Genomic DNA, 16478 nt, shown 5'->3' with positions numbered 1-16478 from the left:
TGGCTTATGTCTTTAATAGGGTTTTGGCAGATTGCAGACAGCAGCCTTCCTGTCCTTTCCTCTCTAGGTAGTTTTGGGCCCCGTCTTTGCTCAGTCTATCTTTCTGTCTGTGTTAGTGTTTTCATCTTGCTTCACCGTCATTATATGTTGGGGGCTGCCTATTGCTTTGGGGTCTGCTCTGGGGCAGTTTAGATTTCCCCTTTCTTTCTTTAGGCCTATTTAATTCTCCGGCTGTGATCGAGGGGTCTAGGGCATCGTAGGAACCCCCCACGGCTGCTGCTAGTTGTGTTGATAGGTTCAGGGGTCTGCAATGTGATAGTTGCCAACTTCTCTGGTTTTCTGGACTTAGCTTGTATTCCTGTTTTTGCCCCCTACGGTGACTCATTCATAACAGAATCACCCGCCATACCGCATATCCTAGGGTACTCAATAGCAGGAAAGAATTGTAAAAAAAAAAAAAAGGTGTGTATATTTTTTCCTCTATATCTCTGAGGCCGTAGGGGGAATTTTTTTTTCTCTCAATGGAGATAAAGCAATTGTCTGATCGTGTGGAGCAGCTCGCTGCGGAAGTGCGGGGAATTTCCGCCTACCTTGCTCATTCACATGCTGCTGAACCAAAGATTCCTACACCTGATGTATTTTTTGGGGATCGGTCTAAATTTTTGAATTTCAAAAATAATTGTAAATTATTTTTTGCCTTGAAGCCTAACTCGTCAGGGAGCTCCGCGCAGCAGGTTAAAATTGTCATCTCTTTGCTGCGTGGCGATCCCCAGGATTGGGCGTTTTCTTTGAAACCAGATGATCCTATGCTGACTAATGTGAACGCATTTTTTCAGGCCATGGGGTTTTTGTATGACGAACCTAATGCCATTGATCAGGCTGAAAAGACCCTGCTGGCATTGAACCAGGGTCGTGATTCTGCAGAATTGTACTGTCAAAAATTCCGAAAGTGGGCAGTACTTACTACCTGGAATGATAATGCCTTGGCTGCTCTCTTTCGGAAGGGGTTGTCAGAAGCCGTAAAAGATACTATGGTGGGATTTCCTGTTCCCTCTGGTCTTGAAGATTCTATGTCATTAGCCATTCAGGTTGATCGGCGTTTGCGCGAACACAAAGCTGCACGAGAGGTGTTGCCAGCTGTTGAACAGATGTCTGAACCTGTGCAATGTGATAGAGTTTTTTCCAGAGAGCAGCGTCAGGAGTTCAGAAGGCGTAATAAGTTGTGTTTTTTCTGTGGAGATGCCTCGCATATTATTTCTGTCTGTCCTAAACGAGAGAAATGCTTTGCACACACATTTTCTGTTGGGGGTGTTCAACCTAAGTTTCTTCTGGCTATTACTCTGATCTGCTCCCTGTCCACATTTTCCGCCAAGGCTTTTGTGGATTCGGGAGCAGCCCTAAACCTAATGGACTTGGATTTTGCTAAACGTTGTGGATTTCTGATGACACCTCTGCAGACGCCTATCCCTTTGAGGGGGATTGATGCTACTCCTTTGGCTAAAAATAAACCTCAGTTTTGGACCCAGGTGGTAATGCGGGTCGCCCCAGACCATCAAGAAAATTGCAGATTTTTGGTGTTGCATAATCTGCATGATACTATTGTTCTGGGGTTTCCCTGGTTACAAATTCATAATCCAGTTTTGGATTGGAAATCTGTGTCTGTCGTGAGTTGGGGTTGTCGGTGTGCCTTTAGTGAGGCTCCGGTGTTTTTCACCTCTCCTCAGTCGCATGATGTTCCTGATTATTTGGCGGACTTTTATGATGTATTTAGTGAGAAGGAGTCTGCGTCTCTGCCTCCTCATAGGAGTTATGACTGTGCAATTGAACTGAGCCCGGGGTGTAAATTTCCCAAGGGTCGGCTCTTCAATTTATCTGTACCCGAGCACGAGGCTATGCGATCCTATATTAAGGAGGCGTTGGAGAAGGGTCATATTAGACCATCCTCGTCACCCTTAGGTGCCGTTTTTTTTTTGTAGCTAAAAAGGATGGATCATTAAGACCTTGTATTGATTATCGTGCCCTCAACAAAATTACTGTTAAATATCAGTATCCATTACCCCTGATTTCTGATCTATTCTCCAGAGTTAAAGGTGCTTGCTGGTTTACCAAGCTTGACCTCAGGGGGGCGTATAACCTTATTCGCATTAAGCATGGGGATGAATGGAAGACGGCGTTTAATACTCCGGAGGGACATTTTGAGTACCTGGTGATGCCTTTTGGGCTCACTAATACCCCTTCTGTCTTCCAGTGCTTCATGAACGATACTTTCCGAGATTTTGTCGATAAATTTTTGATTATCTATCTGGATGATATTTTGATCTTCTCCAAGGATTGGGATTCTCATGTGGAACATATTCGGACTGTGTTCCGGATCTTGAGGGAGAATTCCCTGTATGTCAAAGGATCTAAATGCCTTTTTGGAGTACAGAGGATTTCTTTTTTGGGATTTATTTTGTCCATGTCAACTATTGAAATGGACCCGGCCAAGGTACAGGCAATTTACGATTGGGTTCAGACCACTTCTTTGAAGGCCCTCCAGAAGTTTTTGGGTTTTGCTAATTTTTATCGGAAATTTATAGCAAAATTTTCTAGTATTGCCAAGCCATTGACTGATTTGACTAAGAGGGGTGCTGATGTGTTAAATTGGTCTCCGGAGGCTGTTTCTTCCTTTCAGGAGCTGAAGCGAAGATTCACCTCCGCCCCGGTTTTGCGGCAACCTGATGTCTCACTCCCATTCCAGGTAGAGGTGGATGCTGCTGAGATTGGTGCAGGAGCTGTTTTGTCCCAAAAGGACCCTGTAACATCTAAAATGAATCCCTGTGCTTTCTTTTCCCGAAAGTTCTCTCCATCTGAACGTAACTATGATGTGGGGAATAGGGAACTGTTGGCCATGAAATGGGCATTTGAGGAGTGGAGACATTGGTTGGAGGGAGATAAGCATCAAGTTGTGGTCCTCACTGACCACAAGAATTTGATTTACCTAGAGTCGGTTAAGCGCTTGAACCCTAGACAGGCTAGGTGGGCCTTGTTTTTTACACGTTTTGATTTTGTGGTTTCTTTTCTTCCTGGAACGAAGAATGTCAAGGCAGACGCCCTCTCTAGGAGCTTCTTTGCTGATTCTCCTGTGGTGACCAAGCCTGCTACCATCTTAGGCGAAGGGGTAGTTCATTCTGCCATCTCGCCCGATTTGAGACGTGCTCTGGAAGAGTTCCAGGAGGACAAACCTGAGCGTTGTCCCAGTGGAAAGTTGTATGTTCCTGACCAGTGGAAGAAGAGAGTGATGTCTGAAGTTCATTGCTCTTCTTTGGCTGGTCATCCAGGTATTTTTGGTACTAGAGATCTGGTGAGTCGGTTTTTTTGGTGGCCCTCCTTGTCTCGTGATGTCAGGAATTTTGTGCAGTCCTGTGGGACGTGCTCCCGGTCTAAATCGTGTTCTCGCTCTAGTGGGTTGTTGATGCCTTTGCCTGTCCCCAAGAGGCCATGGACCCATATTTCAATGGATTTCATCTCTGATATGCCTGTCTCTCAAAGGATGACTGTTATTTGGGTGATTTGTGATAGGTTCTCTAAGATGGTTCAACTTGTACCACTCCCTAACTTGCCGTCTTCCTCTGAGTTGGTGCCCCTGTTTTTACAACAGGTGGTTCGTTTGCACGGGATTCCTGAGAACATTGTATCTGACAGAGGAGTCCAGTTTGTGTCTAGATTTTGGAGAACTTTCTGTTCCAGGCTGGGAATTCAGTTGTCCTTCTCCTCTGCTTTTCACCCTCAGATGAATGGGCAGACAGAGAGAACAAACCAGAACTTGGAGTCATATTTGAGATGTTTTATTTCTGCTGATCAGGATGATTGGGTTTCATTTTTGCCCTTGGCCAAATTTGCTTAAAATAATAGAGCTAGTTCTGCCACTTTGATGTCACCTTTTTTTTGTAACTTTGGGTTTCATCCTCAATTTTCTTCAGGGCAGGTGGAGCCCTCTGCCTGCCCAGGTGTTGACACTGTGGTGGAGAGAATGCACCAGATCTGGGACCAAGTGGTGGATAAGTTATCTCTCTCCCAGGAAAAGGCCCAGCGGTTTTCCAACCGACATAGAACCATTGGTCCCCAGTTTAAGGTGGGTGATATGGTGTGGTTATCATCAAAAAATATTGCTATGAAGGTGGCTTCTCCTAAGTTTAAGCCTAGATTTATTGGACCTTACAAGATTTTGGAGATTATTAATCCGGTCTCTTTTCGTTTGGCTCTTCCTGTCACATTTAAAATCCATAATGTGTTCCATAAATCTTTGTTGAAGAGGTTTGTTGAACCTGTTGTTCCGGGGGTGGCACCTCCAGACCCTGTATTGGTTGAAGGTAACATGGAATATGAGGTAGAGAAAGTACTGGATTCCCGTCTGGCTAGACGGAGACTCCAGTATTAGGTTAAGTGGAAGGGTTATGGTCAGGAGGATAATTCCTGGGTCTCTGCCTCTGATATTCATGGCAAAAGATTGGTGCATGCCTTTCATCGGGCTCACCCTGATCGCCCTGGTGGCGTAGTTGAGGGTTCGGTGACCCCTCCTCAAGGGGGAGGTACTGTTGTGAGTTCATTTTCCCCTTCGTTACTGAGGCCCGAGGAACTCCCTCTTCTGGTAAAGAAAGGTAGTGAGCCTGATTATCAAACACCTGAGGCTGATGATGATGACTGGCTGAGTGGAGTTACTGACTGGATATAAGGCTGCCGACGCCCTTCTGCCCTGCGGGTGATTTCTCTGTGGGATCCTTGGAGACCAGTCTGAATTCCTGCTCCTGTAAAGCTAAGTTTGCTGCTCGGCCTTTTGCATTGGTGCTTTGACTTTGTTTTGCTTTGTTTTTCTGGATTTCTGCCATTCCCTGCTGGGGTGTGCTGAATTCCTTTAGCTCTGTCATCTGAAAATACCTGAGTGCTGATTTAGTTTTTGAAGCCTAGCTGCTTCAGGGCCTTTTTCATATCAGCTTGTTGGCTTATGTCTTTGATAGGGTTTTGGCAGATTGCAGACAGCAGCCTTCCTGTCCTTTCCTATCTAGGTAGTTTTGGGCCCCGTCTTTGCTCAGTCTATCTTTCTGTCTGTGTTAGTGTTTTCATCTTGCTTCACCATCATTATATGTTGGGGGCTGCCTATTGCTTTGGGGTCTGCTCTGGGGCAGTTTAGATTTCCCCTTTCTTTCTTTAGGCCTATTTAATTCTCCGGCTGTGATCGAGGGGTCTAGGGCATCGTAGGAACCCCCCACGGCTGCTGCTAGTTGTGTTGATAGGTTCAGGGGTCTGCAATGTGATAGTTGCCAACTTCTCTGGTTTTCTGGACTTAGCTTGTATTCCTGTTTTTGCCTCCTACGGTGACTCATTCATAACAGAGTAGCATCAATCCCCCTCAAAGGGATAGGCGTCTGCAGAGTTGTCATCGGAAATCCATAACGTTTAGCAAAATCCAAGTCCATTAGGTTTAGCGCTGCTCCCGAATCCACAAAAGCCTTGGTGGAAAATGTGGACAGGGAGCAGATCAGAGTAATTGCCAGAAGAAACTTAGGTTGAACACCACCAACAGAAAACGTGTGTGCAAAGCGTTTCTCTCATTTAGGACAAACAGAAATAATATGCGAGGCATCTCCACAGAAAAAACACAGCTTATTACGCCTTCTGAACTCCTCACGTTGCGCTTTAGACAAAACTCTGTTACATGGCATAGGTTCAGACGTCAGTTCAACCAGTGGCAACACCTCTCGTGCAATCCTGCGTTCACGTAAACGCCGATCAACCTGAATGGCTAATGACATAGAATCGTCCAGACCAGAGGGAACAGGAAATCCCACCATAGTATCTTTTACGGCTTCTGACAAACCCTTCCGAAAGAGAGCAGCCAAGGCACCATCATTCCAGTTAGTAAGGACCGCCCACTTTCGGAACTTTTGACAGTACAACTCTGCAGAATCTCGACCCTGGTTTAATGCCAAAAGGGTCTTTTCAGCCTGATCAATAGCATTAGGTTCGTCATACAACAACCCCAAAGCTTGAAAGAATGCGTTCACATTAGTCAGAATAGGATCATCTGGTTTCAAAGAAAACGCCCAATCCTGGGGATCGCCACGCAGCAAAGAGATGACAATTTTAACCTGCTGCGCGGAGCTCCCTGACGAGTTAGGCTTCAAGGCAAAAAATAATTTACAATTATTTTTGAAACTCAAAAATTTAGATCGATCCCCAAAAAATACATCAGGTGTAGCGATTTTTGGTTCAACAGCATGCGAACGAGCAAGGTAGGCGGAAATTCCCCGCACTTCCGCAGCGAGCTGCTCCACACGATCAGACAATTGCTTTATCTCCATTGAGAGAAAAAAAAATTCCCCCTACGGCCTCAGAGATATAGAGGCAAGAATATACACACCCTTTTTTTTTTTTTTTTAAACACAATTCTTTCCTGCTATTGAGTACCCTAGGATCTGCGGTATGGCGGGTGATTCTGTTATGATTGAGTCACCGTAGGAGGCAAAAACAAAATTGCTAGCTAAGTCCAGAAAACCAGAGAGGTTGGCAGCTATCAGATTGCAGACCCCTGATCCTATCACAACAACTATCAGTAGCTGTGGGGGGTTCCTACGATGCCCTAGACCCCTCGATCACAGTCGGAGAATTAAATAGGTCTAAAGAAAGAAAGGGGAAATCTAAACTGCCTAAGAGCAGACCCCAAAGCAATAGGCAGCCCCCAACATATAATGACGGTGAAGCAAGATGAAAACACTAACACAGACAGAAAGATAGACTGAGCAAAGACGGGGCCCAAAACTACCTAGATAGGAAAGGACAGGAAGGCTGCTGTCTGCAATCCGTGAAAAACCCCATGAAAATAAGAACCAACAGACTGACAGTGAAAAAGGCCCTGAAGATGCTAGGCTTCAAAAAAGCTATGTCAGTACTCAGGAATATTCTGAAGACAGAGCAACAGGCAAAAAGAGATTCAGCTCATCCCAGCAGGGAATGGCAGAATCCAGAAAAGCAAGGAAAACAAACACAAAACATAAATGCAAACAGGCAAAGCAGAAACTTAGCTTTAGGGAAGCAGGAATCAGACTGGTGTCCTAGAAGTCCACAGAGAAATCACCCGCAGGGCAGAAGGGCATCGGCAGCCTTATATCCAGTCAGTGACTGAACTCAGCCAGTCATCCTCATTAGACTCAGGTGCCTGATAATCAGGCTCATTACCTTCCTTTACCAGAATAGGGAGTTCCCCAGACCTCAGTGACGAAGGGGAAAATGAACTCACAACACCCCTATAATCGATACATGGGCGCAGTGAACCGTCCTTCTTTTTAACAAAGAAGAACCCGGCGCCAGCGGGAGACGAAGACTTCCGAATGAATCCCTTGGCGAGGTTCTCCGTGACGTATTCAGACATGGCTGCGGATTCTGCAGGGGACAGCGGGTAGATCCTGCCCCTGGGAGGAGTAGAACCTGGGATTAGCTCGATCGGGCAGTCGAAGGGCCGATGTGTTGGAAGAACCTCCGACTCCTTCTTGTCGAAAACGTCTGCACAAGCCCAATAGCCTAAGGGAAGCCCAGAGAGCTCCTGAGGTGGGCGGGCGGGAACAGCCAGATGAATGGGATTCAGACAGCGACCATGACACGGATCTCCACAGCGCAAGACCTCCCCGGTCGACCAGTTGAGTACCGGCTGGTGTGTCCGTAACCACGGGAGGCCAAGTAGAATGGCATGAGACAAGTTGGGCAACATGTAGAAGGCCACTCTTTCACGGTGGAGAGCGCCGACTTGCAAGACAACCTCCTCTGTGACCGCGGTGATGGATTCCTGTATCGGTCTGCCGTCAACAGAAGCGATAATCCGGGGGTTCTTCAGGGTGACCACGGGAATACGATACTTGTCCACAACTTCACACCGGATGAAGTTGCCTGCTGAGCCCGAACCCATATAGGCCACCTTGGTCCCACGCCTCTCCCCTGAAAGTAGAAGAACAGAAAGTGTGAGGGCCTGAGAGGAATCATAATCACCTAGGAAGGCCTCTCTTACCTGGCCTAGGTGGAAGAGTTTCCCGCTCTCTCAGGACAAGAGCGGATGAAGTGGGATGCTCCCCACACTAAAGACAAAGACCCTGCTCCCGTCTCTCCCTCTGACGTCTCTCAGCCATCCGGACCCGATCTACCTGCATGGGCTCGGGAGGCGGAGTATGTACAGGACCAGGCGATCGTGGATTAAAGGACTGACTAACGGTCGGGGCAGGCCTAATGGGCCTCCTATCCCTCGCCGATTCTCGGGCGCGCTCCTGGAACCGGAGGTCTATTCAAGTGGCCAGGGAGATGAGGTCCTCGAGGGTGGTGGGAGTATCCCGCCCCGCCAACTCATCCTTAATTCTTCTCGACAGCCCACGCCAAAAGGCCCCGACCAATGCCGCATTATTCCAACCCAATTCGGAGGACATGGTGCAGAACCGAATGGCGTATTGACCAACTGTCAGGGTGCCCTGATGGAGATTGAAAAGTGATTCAGTAAGCGAGGCTACCCGTCCGGGCTCATCAAACACCTTACAAAAGGTGTCCAGGAACACCGGGATGTTAGAGACCATGGGATCGTCCCTCTCCCAGAGCGGATTTAGCCAGGATAAGGCCTCCCCCTCCAGATGGGACATGATAAAGGCCACCTTGGCCCTATCGGAGGGATACCGGTGAGGCTGAAGCTCGAAATGCAAGCCACACTGGTTTAGGAACTCTCTACACTGTTTGGGGTCCCCACTGTATCGGGGTGGTTTGGCAAGGCGAGGAGAGGGAAACGGAGCGGGACTGGGGATGGCGGCCGAGACCGCGGTGGCGGACTGGAGATCTCCCAGACAGTTGTCAACCGAGGCCATATAAGACAAAATATGGGTCTGAGCGTCCCGCTGCTGGCTCAACTCCTGCTGGAGGCTGGCCAGCTGAGCGGCATTCCCTGGATCGGCTGCCTGAAGAGCGGACAGACGGGACTCCATGGCCTTCATGACCGACATGATGCGCCCCTGGTTCTCCCGTAAAAAGAGGAACTCCTTTTGACCAGGAGCTGAAACACCGGCGGGATCCATGGCCTGACCGTACTGTTAGCACCGCACACGGCAACTGTTAGCACCGCACACGGCAAGGCGGAATTCCCTGGAGTGGACCCTCTGGACCGTGGCACCGAGGGGCCCCGGACGAGCAACCAGGTGTGGCCGACCCCTATACAGGGACCGTTTGGCGCAGGTTCAGGGGTTCGAATGCCACGGTAGCCGGAACCAAGAGGGGCGGCTCGGAATGGATCACAGAGCTGCAGACGGGAAGAAGAGCTGTGTAAGGATGGCTGTAACAGACACCGGTAGACTAGACTAGAACAAGACAGCAGGTTGAAGCCCAGGTAGGCAAGGCTTGAGACAGACTGCAGGAATGGACTCGGGTAGGCAGGGCTGGAGCAGGTACGGAGACAGGTAGCAGGACTGGAGCCGGTACGGAGACAGGACTGGAGCAGGTACAGACACAGGACTGGAGCCGGTACGGACACCGGTAGGCAGGACTGGAACAGGTACGGAGACAGGTAGCAGGACTGGAGCAGGTACGGAGACAGAACTGGAGCAGGTACGGACACAGGACTGGAGCAGGTACGGACACAGGACTGGAGCAGGTACGGACACAGGACTGGAGCAGGTACGGACACAGGACTGGAGCAGGTACGGACACCGGTAGGCAGGACTGGAACAGGTACGGAGACAGGTAGCAGGACTGGAGCAGGTACGGAGACAGGACTGGAGCAGGTACGGAGACAGGACTGGAGCAGGTACGGACACAGGACTGGAGCAGGTACGGACACAGGACTGGAGCAGGTACGGACACCGGTAGGCAGGACTGGAACAGGTACGAAGACAGGTAGCAGGACTGGAGCAGGTACGGAAACAGGACTGGAGCAGGTACGGACACAGGATTGGAGCAGGCACGGACACAGGGAGCAGAGCTGGAAGGAAACACAAAGATTAAGGCAGGGAGCCTGATGCCAGGCGAGAGCACGGAGCCTAAAGCACTGCAAGAACAACAACGGTCAGGCGCCTCCACTAAGGGAGGGCGGCCTGATATAGCTGCCGCTGTGCCCCCATTGGTCCGGCGGCGCCATCGGGGCAGGGCACCGCCGGAGACCAGATTAGCTTAGATGTGGAGAGCCGGCCGCGGCCTACGGCGCATGCGCGAGGCCTGCGGTGACGTCACAAGCCGCGGGCCGGACAGAGAGGAACTAAAGAACCTAACCTATATATCCACTTGCATTCCAGTTTAGCTAGATTTTTGGCCAAATCCCCACCTCTAGGACCAAGTTGCAACACATCAATACCTCTAGCCAAAAACAGGCTAGAATCACTAATTTTTTAATGATTTTATTTATGTTTTATTTTATTTAGTTGGAAGTTTATTCTCATGAATTATTCTTCTCATTCAGGGATGTTTTGAAGACTAATTTTCCTTTCGCTTCAACACAATGATGAAGACTTCCATTAATAAGAAGAAAAACTGTGTTTTATTTTAAACGTTCTTGTGCAGAATTTTGGAATTATTGGGTATATTGATTGGTGTCATGATATATGTCTTTTTCAATGCTTAATGGTTGTAGATTAATGTGTTCTGGTTATATATAACACTATTGGATATTAAATATGTATTTTTGTAATGTATATTCACTATTTATTATGAAATATATAGCAATTTATTTGCATCGTATTTATATAAATTATTTGTGAAGTAAATCATATATTTGCACAATGTTTGTAATTTAATTGGTGTAGTATTATTGAATTTATAATAATGTAATATTAATTGTGTTTATCACATTTGTTTGTTATTTGTATGAAATTTCATTTTTGCACATGATTGAGCACAGTTCACTTTATATAGTTTTTTGCACGGGAACGTCTTTTGTCAGCATTGATTGATTTTCCAAGGAGCGCGCCGGTCTTTTTGTCTGCTGCACGACTCTGAATTCTCCGGCAAGATGGTGAGTGCTGGCATGCACGTGTCCATCACTATGGCCACCTATATGCTTGCGTTTCACAGACCGGGGTTGAAGAGTGCTTTGTACAGGCAGCGGCTTTATGACGTTGTGCGCCACAATATGGAGAATCACTCTTGATTGACTTGGGCTGTGTAGCTTAACACCTGTTGGTGCTGCACTGTTTAAAAGACCTGCTTTTCCCTGTCCTTGTTACACGCCCCCTGATGAAGAGGATGAAACGCACGTCGGGGAGTGGGACACGCGGCTACTTACATCCATGTAAGCAAGTTGTGCTTTATTTCGTTTGATCACGGGTTTAGCATTATCTGCAAACACAGACTTTTATATAGCAGTGCTATTAAGCTATACATTTAGTTGGGGCACTCATTATTAATTGTGTTGCAAGAATTGCTACCTAGCGATATCGGACATTTGAAGGGAGAGTGAGTTTGTGCTCTTTATGGCATGGTGTCCATGAGGAGCCTTTCTTTATTCAGTACTAACCATGATTGCGATTTGAGCTGATTGTTTATAATTGTTTATTTGGCTTACCTCTTGGTATTTTTTCCACATTATACACATCTATTGTTTAGCATTAAATGATCTCCTTATTGTCCATTATCACCGTTTTTTTGGATGCATATAGCAATTTTCGTGTCTTATAATAGAGGTTTTCCATGCTTGTTGTTTTTAAAATGTTTCAATAAATATATGTTTTTATTATGTATATGCATAGTGCTGTTTCTGTCTCGGGGTAATTTTTACTACCTATGGGACGGACGGGATTTTGTAGTGTCTGGGGCAAGACCAAGGGGGTGAGCCACCACGGCAGCTGGACCAGACGGCCGGCTCAAGGAGGCACTATTGAGTGCCTGGCAACAAGACGAACAGGATTTGAAACATAAGCAAGGTCACAGGGTTTCTTCAGCAAATGTGGTTACACACTTTAATCAGAAACAAGGCAAAAACAGAGAATCAGGTGCAGGGCACAAACGGTGAAACACAGCAAGGTGCGTGCAAGGGCACGCCAAATGTTCCAGACTTAACACATAAATCAAGAGCCGCGGAGACACCATCACATGTTTCTCAACGCAAGCAATGACTAGCCAGGTCTTTCACCGGGAAGGAACAACCACGGGAAGGGCAGTCTCCAATGAAGGAAACCACCTATGCCAAAACATGGTATCCATCCACAGACAGCTGTTTCGGGGTATTGCCCCTCATCAGTGTGGACTAGGAAACTGGCTAGTAGGAGCAATGCCTAGTAAAAGACTGTGAAAAATGAGGATGAATGAACTCATGGAGATCAACATCCAACACTGCGGAGACACCATCACATGTTTCTCAACGCAGTGATGCTAAAGCATTGCCCCCATCCCTTATGGGAAATATGCAAAAACATGTAAATCAAGAGCCACGGAAACACCATCACATGTTTCTCAACGCAAGCAATGACTAGCCAGGTCTTTCACCGGGAAGGAACAACCACGGGAAGGGCAGTCTCCAATGAAGGAAACCACCTTTGCCAAAACATGGTATCCATCCACATAATAATAATAATTAATAATAATAATTTTTATTTATATAGCGCCAACATATTCAGCAGCACTTTACAGCTGTTACTCCACACTGATGAGGGGCAATACCCCGAAACAGCTGTCTGTGGATGGATACCATGTTTTGGCATAGGTGGTTTCCTTCATTGGAGACTGCCCTTCCCGTGGTTGTTCCTTCCCGGTGAAAAACCTGGCTAGTCATTGCTTGCGTTGAGAAACATGTGATGGTGTCTCCTCGGCTCTTGATTTAAATGTTTTTGCATATTTCCCTTAAGGGATGGGGGCAATGCTCTAGCATCACTGCGTTGAGAAACATGTGATGGTGTCTCCGCAGTGTTGGATGTTGATCTCCATGAGTTTATTCATCCTCATTTTTCACAGTCTTTTACTAGGCATTGCTCCTACTAGCCAGTTTCCTACTCCACACTGATGAGGGGCAATACCCCGAAACAGCTGTCTGTGGATGGATACCATGTTTTGGCATAGGTGGTTTCCTTCATTGGAGACTGCCCTTCCCGTGGTTGTTCCTTCCCGGTGAAAGACCTGGCTAGTCATTGCTTGCGTTGAGAAACATGTGATGGTGTCTCCGCGGCTCTTGATTTACATGTCCAGACATAGCACATGCAGAAAACATACCGGAGTCCAGGGCAGAGTATGTGTTAGGGGTCACACCAGAGTTCCTTGGAAGGGTGCGTGCTAGGACACGTTAGAGTCCAAGACAAGGTGCGTGCTGGGAAACACACCAGAGTCCAAGGCAGAGTGCGTGCAAGAAGACACGCCAGGGTCCAAGGCAGGTGCGAAGGCATCGGACTCCAGATGACTGGCAAACACTGACAGGATCCAGGCATCAGGATGTAGTTATCTGGTTCCGGACCTCTGGCAGCGGTCGGCAGGCTTCGGGAATCCAGCAGACAAACCAGGATACGAGGCAGGATGCATGCTAGGGGACACGCCAGGGTCAGGTTCAAGGATGGAAGCCTGTGCGTGCTGTGGGCACGCCAGGGACAGGTACAAGGACGGAGGCCTGCACGTGCAGAGGGCACGCCAGGGACAGGTACAACATACAAACAAGGTGCATGTAAAGAGATTCGTCAGGGTCAGATTCATGGCAGAGTCCTGCGCGTGCAGAGAGACACGCCAGGGTCAGGGTTCGAGGCCAAGTCCTGTGCATGCAGAGAGGCATGCCAGGGTCAGGTTCAAGGCAGAGTCCTGCACGTGCAGAGAGCACGCCAGGGTCAGGGTGCGAGAACAAGGTAAGGGCCTGTGCGTGCAAGAGGGCATGACAGGGTACATGGCAAACTTGCGCATACTTTTACAGAAGCACGAGGAGGTATGCCAAGGAGCAGGCGAGGGCCTGCGCATGCTTTAGAGAGCACTTAGAGCACAGTGCAGAAACAGCGTGAGGTGCAAGGAAGCACAGAGAGCACGGCTGGGGCACTGGCTAGCTGAACGGGCTGCAGCACTGACAGACGGGCAAGACTTCAGCGAACCCTGCTGAGGCATAGCAGGCGACACAGCTGTCACTGTCCCACGAGCACGGCTGAGGCACAAGCAAGCGGGCATGGCTAGAGCGGGCACAGCTGAGGCACAAACAGGAGGCTAGGAAGGCCAGGCGCATGCAAAGGGCACACGAAACAACAAGACAAGGCAAAGCAAGAAACAAGGCAAGGTAGGGAGCGGAACACGGAGAGAAACACAGAGTCAGGTCAGAGAGAGAACAGCGCTAGCAGCGGAGCGTAGGCCGAAGCCCAGAGCCGGGCCAAGGCTGAGCCTTGTGTCTAGCCAGGAAACGAGACATAGAACTAGCAGCGGAGCGTAGGCCGAAGCCCAGAGCCGGGCCAAGGCAGAGCCTTGGGACTAGTCAGGAAGTGTGCTAGAGAGCACCAGAGTCTAGCAGCGGAGCGTAGGCCGAAACCCAGAGCCGGGCCAAGGCAGAGCCTTGGGACTAGACATAGAAATGTGCAAGAGAGCACAAAAGGTAAGAGAGGAGGAATGGTGCGTGTGCCAGGAGGCACTACAGAGCACCATAGGAAGAGAGCGAGGCAGAACAAGCAATGACCGAGAACATAGGAAGGAACACAAGGCAGAGTAAAGTGAAGGCAAGACATGGCAGAAACAGGCAAGGCAGAGAATAACAGAAGGACAACAAGTCCAAGCAGGACAAGGACGAAACATGGCACAACGGACAAACATAAGACAAGGCACGGGACAAGAGACGGAGTACAAGCACAGAGCGTGTGCAGAGACGCACGACAGGGCAGAGGGCAGGGGCACAGAATGGAGGGAGCGACCCAGCAGCCATGCAGGGAAGCAACACAATACTCAGGCCCTGACAATAGGGAATGGCGATCTGATATAGCACCATAGCACCAGTACTTCCGGGTCAGGACCAGGGAGGGACTTTGGGTTCAGATCCTCCAGGATCATAGAGAGCATTGCTAGAACAGCCTGGGTAGAGCCATAGAGCAGGTCACATGATCAGGAGGTCCAGGAATACCGCGGATTGCAGAGTCAGACAGAGACGGATGGTTACCCAGCAACAGCGTGCAGCCATGAGGTAAGGCGCGCGTGCACACTGCTCCAGGCAACTTGCGGCATAACAGACATGGCGGACATGACAGGGGCCTAGGATGGGGACATATATACCGGGATGGGCCCAGGATCGGGGACAAATATACCTGGATGGGGAACATTACTACACAATAATAAGAAAATATAAAGCTGCACTCTTAATTGTTTAGGATGGTGCATCTAGAAAATTGGAACTGCATTACTGCCATAGAAAATTGGTTAAGTGCTATATTGCGTACACATGAAATTTTGAAAAATTGGAAATGCAAAATTTGCTATAGGAAAAATTACAGAAACAAAGGTACTTTGCACATAGATTGGCCAATGTATATGAGCCCAACTGCAATGTCAATGTGTACCTTACAGTTGGGTCCCTGTCCTGATAAGACACCGGCATAGGCCCAGAATCGGGGACACATATACCTGGAATCGGCCCAGAATGAGGAACATTACTGCATAATGGGAGAGGGGGGCAGCATGTATATCCCTATAGTATTTAGAATGCTACAAGGACCCATACATCTGTGAGATCCCTAATTTTTTTTTTTTTTTTTTTCATTTATAGCTCTGTGAGGGTTTGGTTTTTGCATCTTGCACTGATGTTTTATTGGTACATTTTTGAGGGTACATACACCATTTTGATTGATTTTCATTGCATTTTTTATGTATTGCAAGTAAAGTGAGAAATAAAATGTCATGACATACCATAAAATGTCTTTGCTCATGGACTCCGTAGCACTTGCTTTGTCTTTTGTAGTAGATGCGTCCTTTTTTTTGCATTGTTTTGGAGACATTCATGAATGTGTCTAGTTATGTGATGACAAAACATATGGAAATGAAATCACTTCTAAAGTTATGACTGACTAAAAGCTGACATAAAAAATAGCAGATGTTTTTAAAGGGTACATGTCATCTGATCAGCATTAATCAGTCAACCGGAATCATTGCAGCCACGTAGGTTGTTAATCTGAAATGGCGGCTGTGAAAAACCAGTTGGGGTCTATGTATCTCATCTGACAAGTAACAGGCAGGTCAATTTTAGCTTCTCCCTGCACTGATCCCTTCCACTGAAAGTCTCTTTGTATGCGCACACATAGTGAGAGACCTGTCAATATAAGGGAGCAGGGCAGGAATAAGAGAGATATAGTCCCTGGCTGGATTTGCAAATGAGTTTTACCTGAAACATTGCAGGATTTCTCAGTAAAATATACAACTGAAACTAGAAGTTTGCATACACTATATAAAAAGACACATAAGCATGTTTTTCCTCATTATCTGATATGAAATCAGTTTAAGGGTTTAAGGGCAATGGTGTTCCGGGGCTGGCGGAACTCACCAAATAATAAAGA

Source organism: Dendrobates tinctorius, unplaced genomic scaffold (assembly GCF_039654945.1).
Source record: "Dendrobates tinctorius isolate UK_male_01 unplaced genomic scaffold, ASM3965494v1 ptg000032l, whole genome shotgun sequence".
Taxonomy (NCBI): Eukaryota; Metazoa; Chordata; class Amphibia; order Anura; family Dendrobatidae; genus Dendrobates; species Dendrobates tinctorius.
The sequence above is the reverse complement of the archived record's forward strand: the minus strand, read 5'-3'. Positions refer to the sequence as shown.